At 43.8% G+C, this 6,132-nt stretch overlaps 1 non-coding gene across 1 annotated transcript; it reads left to right on the forward strand.

Moving 5' to 3' along the window:
- Window positions 1–2,755: 2,755 nt before the first annotated feature.
- On the forward strand, window positions 2,756–2,949 carry LOC142009845 (U2 spliceosomal RNA). The gene has a single exon (XR_012644615.1). It is a non-coding gene; the product is annotated as a U2 spliceosomal RNA (small nuclear RNA).
- Window positions 2,950–6,132: the final 3,183 nt, after the last annotated feature.

Raw genomic sequence — 6,132 nt, forward strand, 5'->3', positions numbered from 1 at the left:
ATTCTTGAAGATCAGTGAAAAGTTGTAAATTGGCACGCACCTTTTTAAAAATGTCTAACATATATATTTCTCATCTCAGTCATGAGCAGTGCTTTTCTTATGTGGGTACTTGCTGGTACTGAGTACTGGAACCTCAGCAGCCCCAGCTGTGGAGATGGCTAGAGGGTGAGGGTGGGGAGCCGGCTGAGTGCCAGCTCCTCTAGTTTTACAAAAAGAAGCACTGGCCATAAGTACCATGTTAAGTTGCATTCATCAGCTGTGCAGTATTAAAGCAAAAGGACTTTTTATGGCATATTTTCTTGTGCTACTGGTCCCTGTGAAGTGATAGAAATAAAAACTCCTAGAGGAAATACAGGCCAACCACTGAAAATGGGCATTTGCTGACCGACTGGGAGGTGTTTCTAAAAAGCCAGTAGCAACCCTCATTTTCTCTGCTTCTGTCTTCCTGGGGAACATCTTCAGACTGGCAACACATATTGCAGGCCTTTATATTCATAGAAATATTTTCAGGAACTGGATCTGAAGTATTGCTATTTTGGTACGTCGTCTGCATATTTTTAGCCTTTATATGTCTATGCTGCTATCATTTTAAACACTTGTTCTTTTCACCCTTTGAAATGATAGGATCAAGCTAGAATTAGGGATTAGTTCTATTTATTCACACACTGACTTTGTTTTTTAATGTTTTAATTTTTTTCTATAACACAAAGCTCCTCTGCATAATCACTTTGACTTTGTTTTGCCTGACTGTAGAAAACCACACTGGATTTTAAGGTGGCTGGGTTGGCTGGTTTGTTTGAATGACTCTGACAGTGTTCTAAGTGCTGAATCAAGATACAGACAATAATAGTTATCCCACCTCCCCCACACACACTTTACAGTCCTAAAAAACAATTAAAGAAGGAGCCACAGAGATCCAGAGGTAAGCAGTATAAAACAGTGTTGTCAGCTCATGACTTTTGACATTTCTTATGCATGCTATTTGGAGTTATAAACTCTTAGTCCCTGTTCCTGGACTCCTTTAGTAGTATGAGATTATGATCTTTTTATTTCAATAGTAACAGAGAGGAAGCCATGCTAGTCTATACACTATGAAAACAAAAATCAGTCAAGTAGCACTTTAAAGACTAGCAAAATACTTTATTAGGTGAGCTTTCATGGGACAGACCCACTTCTTCAGACCATGACCAGACCAGAACAGACCCAATATTTAAGGCACAGAGAACCAAAAACAGTAAGCAAGGAGGACAAATCAGAAAAAGATAATGAAGGTGAGCAAATCAGAGAATGGAGGGGTGGGGGGGAAGGTCAAGAATTAGACTGAGCCACGTATGCAGACAAGCCCCTATAGTGACTCAGAAAGTTCCCATCATGATTTAAACCATGTGTTAATGTGCCAAATTTGAATATAAAAGCCAGCTCGCCTGTTCCCTTTCCAGAACGGTATGATTTAGACCCATGGTACAGAGGCTCTAGAAGAATTCCACAGAGACTTTAACAATCTACACCCCACCATCAACTTATGCCTCGATTACAACATGCAAGAGATACATTTCCTGGATACTACAGTACTAATCAAGGATGGCCTGATCAGTACCACACTGTACCGAAAACCTACTGATCGCTATACTTACCTACACCCTTGTAGCTTCCATCCTGCACATGTGACTAGATCCATTGTTTACAGTCAAGCTCTTAGGTACAATCGCATTTGCTCTGATCCCACTGACAGAGACCAAAAACTACAAGAACTTTACCAAATATTCATAAACCTGAATTACCCACCAGGAGAAGTAAAAAAACAAATCGACAGGGCCAGATGAATGCCAGAGACCAGCTACTCCAAGATCAGCCCAAAAAAGCCAAGAACAGAACACCACTGGTCATCACCTACAGCCCCCAACTCAGACCACTGCAATGAATTATTAAAGACCTACAACCTATCCTTAATCAGGATGCCACACTCCAGAGGGCCCTGGGTGACGTGCCTGTTCTCTTCTACAGACAACCTCCCAACCTTATGAGGATCCTCACTAACAGCCACAGTCTATACCCCAGGAATACCAGTCCTGGAACCTTTCCCTGCAACAAAGCCCGCTGCCAGCTTTGTCCACATATCTTCTCTGGAAATACCATCACTGGACCTAACCAGGTCACTCACAGAATCACGGGCACTTTCTCATGCTCCTCTACTAACATCATATATGCCATCATGTGCCAACAATGCCCAGATGCTTTGTATATTGGACAGACTTCTAACTCCCTTAGACAAAGGGTCAATGGGCACAAAACAGACATCAAAACACTCCAGATCTACAAACCAGTTAGTCAACATTTTAATGGAATGGGGCATTCTATTAATGACCTAAAGGTATGTGTGTTACTGAAGAAGAATTATCACACCTTTCTGGAAAGGGAAACAGCCAAGCTGGCTTTTATATTCAAATTCAGCACATTAACACATGGTTTAAATCATGATGGGAACTTTCTGAGTCACTATAGGGGCTCGTCTGCATACTTGGCTCAGTCTAATTCTTGACCTTCCCCCCCACCCCTCCACTCTCTGATTTGCTCACCTTCATTATCTTTTTCTGATTTGTCCTCCTTGCTTACTGTTTTTGGTTCTCTGTGCCTTAAATATTGAGTCTGGTCTGGCTATGGTCTGAAGAAGTGGGTCTGTCCCACAAAAGCTCACCTAATAAACTATTTTGCTAGTCTTTAAAGTGCTACTTGACTGCTTTTTTTCATTTCAAGATTCGCGTCTCGGCCTTTTTAGGGCGAAAATCAAGTGTAGTTTGTGTTCTTATCAGTGTAATACCTGGTACGTTCTCTCTGTGAGAACTGTGTATCATGTCGATTTTTGACCATGGAAGCTGGTGTAGGAGCTTGCTCCAGCCGCTTCATGCACTGACTTGGTATTGCAGTGTTTCCAAGACCAGTGCACCTCCCTGGTAGAGAAACCTTTTGGTTAATGTTGGGTGGGGTGGGGTGGGGTGGGGTGGGGTGGGGTGGGGTGTAGGAGTGTGCTGCTTTTGCCGAGGTTAGAAGAGGCTCTTTGTACCTGTAAAAATTTATTTATTTTTGGGGGAGGAATAGCTCAGTGGTTTGAGTGTTGGACTGCTAAACCCAGGGTTGTGAGCTCAATCCCCAAGGACACCATTTAGGGATTAGGTCAAATAGAGGTCAGGAATGGGGCTTGGTTCTGCCAAGAGAGCAGGGGACTGGACTAGATGACCTCCCAAGGTCCCTACCAGCTCTAGGAGATGAGTATCTCCAATTATAAAAAAAAAAAAAAAAAAAAATGTAAGAGCTTCAGGAAAAAAGTTTGAAAATATGAACTTGAAAGGGTCAAAAACCAAGAAGCAAATAAAAAGAACTTTAAAATTATTTGTAAATTCTCATGTTGAGCAAAACTCTCATTTTTTTTGCAGGGTGGAAGCAGAAGTGACTCCATTTTTTGAACACTTCAGGCTGACAATACTGAGACTGTGACATGTGTCCCTATGAAGCAAAGTCACTTCACATGGGTTTTTCACAGGTGAAGTTAGGAATGGCCTGTCCTTTCATAAAGGAGGGGGAGACTTTTAAAAGGATTGAATTTTTGTGACTGCAGCGCTAAATGAAATGTAAGTGCAAGCACCAGCTGTTCTTAGTAAAGAGCACAACTAAATCTTTGGAGCGCCCTCAACTGGACAAAAGCTTGTGCCTGGCACTTGGATTCTGTGGAAAATACAATTAGAGCTTCCATATGTCATCATGGCTGGCTCCTAAGCTACTAAATGAAAACCACCTTTGGGACAGTCTCACATTGTCATAATTTCCATCTTGCAGGCTTAAACGTGTCGTCATTATGAATTTGGTCTCAAAGCATTTTTAAGTACACGCTCAACCTACACAGCAGTAGCACTGTTGTTCTCTCCCCCCCACCTGTGCAGGAATGTTTGTGTAATATAAGGATTTGTTAGGTGTGAAATGGGCTGGAAACAAACATGCCAAAACAACAACTCTAACTTTACGCTTGAATAACCCACAGCTGGTGTGTGTCTGCACTGAAAGGAGCTTTAATGAAGCACAGGAAGGAAAAGAAACAAGTAAACCTTGTATTTGATTACTGGTTTTCCTCTTCATTGGTTTCAATACTTGGTACCACACACCTCTAAATGAATGCACAAATCTGTCTGGGTCATTGACTGAGGATGGCTGGGTGATGTAGGGGCTGGCAACTTAGTTGAGCTTGGTCCTGCTTTGAGCAGGGGGTTGAACTGGAGGACTTCCTGATGCCTCTTCCAATCCTGATCTTCTATGATTCTGTGGATACAGAAGCACATGAGAGCTGGTGGGGACTCAATGAATAAGAAACCTTAACACGTTAGTGACCTTAGCAAATTGACTTTGAGTGAACCAGTTGTTTCAGCCTATGTGGTTTGTGCTTCTGTGTTACTAGAGGAATTGATGATTACCTTTCTCTGACTGCCAAGGGCTGTGAGCTGGATGGTACGGGGGAAGAGGTACAGGCAAAGACACTCTTAAAAGGGCACTTCAGCTGGAAGACAGCACTGGGAACACCTGCATCTTTTTTCTAACTGTTTAATAGCTATCTGGAGCTGGCTATCATGAGTACACTGTGGGATCTTGCCTCCACTCTATGCTACCAGCTATGCAGCTCAGCCCAGTCCTGAACTGGAGAGAGAGTGGAAATAACTGCACAAAATTTCCACTACTTGCATTCTCTACCTAAAATGTTCTGTTGCCACTTGGATAAGGTTGGGATGTTTAAAACTAGCACATCAACCCTGGTATGTAGCCAGAGAGCACCCTGAGCTCCCTTGGGTGGAGGTATATTGGTTTGTAGGTATCATCTAACAACTTGCTGGGAAGGCAGCCTGGAGACCTGCTGCCACATAGTGCCACCTGCTTAAGTGGGCATCAGTTTCAGTCAGACACTAGTGACCCACGCCACTGATGAAAATACAATACTCCTTATCTTTTCAGCAGATTTTTCTACTCTGAGTCCAGTGTAAAAACCATGCTTCTTGGTGCAGAGCTAGTTCCAGGTAGCATTGCATATCTCCAGGGGGAAGGGGGCTCTGGCTTGGTAAGACATACCAAAGATGACTCCTGTGAGGCGGGGAATTTGTTTGTCAAGGCTAAAGGCTGGAAGCTTTTGAGCTGGTTGAATTTTTTTTCAGGTGCAGTGCCATAACTGGAATGTAATTTTTGGTCCAGAACTTCCTTACCTTTCCCTCTCTTCCCCACCCCCAACTGTTTGTATTCCTGTGCCTTCCAATTTGACTCTTGCCCTTGCTGACTGTGACTGCCCCTTTGGTGCTGTTCTCAGAGTCTTCATCAGTAGCTGCTCCAGGGTGTGATAGTTGCATGTGCACTAACAAGCTGACTGTGAATAAGGGTGCAGTAAATGCTCCAGGAAGTCTGTTGGTAATGTTACTTGGTGCCATTGCAGTTGGTGGTGATGCCAGACCTCTGCCATTTTAGCTCCACGAGTCAGAAACAGTTTTATTGGTATAGCGCAATAAGGGGAGAGCCTCCTCCTGCCACCCTTTGCAGACATAGAGCTCATGTCCTCCAGCCTCCCTCTTTTAGACCACCTGTGGGTCTGAATGTCTGTTCTGACCCTAAGCCCAAGGCAGTAGCATGGGGACCTGAATTCCTGGGAGGGCCCCAGCTGAGCTTGGGTAAATTTTGTCATAGTGCAGTGTCACACCCATAATGTCACACTGGGGGTTTTCTCACAGGATGGTATCTAATTATGTGAAAGGACCTGGCCCTGCAGCAAAGGCTGAGTGGGGGGCTTAGGCCAGCCACGGCCTCCTTTCTGTTTTTTTCCACACTTGTGTTTGAAGGGGTGAGCCTCCCTGCTTCCCCACAATCACTGCTACAGGACCATACAATTCTGTTTCTGGCCAGCTTGGACCAGAGCCCATGCTTCACTTAAGACCAAATCAAGAATTGCCCCTCCCCTTGTGGGTTCCAGAACCAGCAGCTCCAAGAAGCAGTCATTTAGGGCATCAAGAAACTTTGTCTGCATCCCATCCAGAAGTGATGTGTACCCAGTCAATATGCAGATAGGTGAAATCCCTCATTATTGCTGAGTTTTTATTTTTCATAGCCTCT

The sequence above is a fragment of the Carettochelys insculpta genome, chromosome 2, assembly GCF_033958435.1.
Source record: "Carettochelys insculpta isolate YL-2023 chromosome 2, ASM3395843v1, whole genome shotgun sequence".
NCBI lineage: Eukaryota > Metazoa > Chordata > Testudines > Carettochelyidae > Carettochelys > Carettochelys insculpta.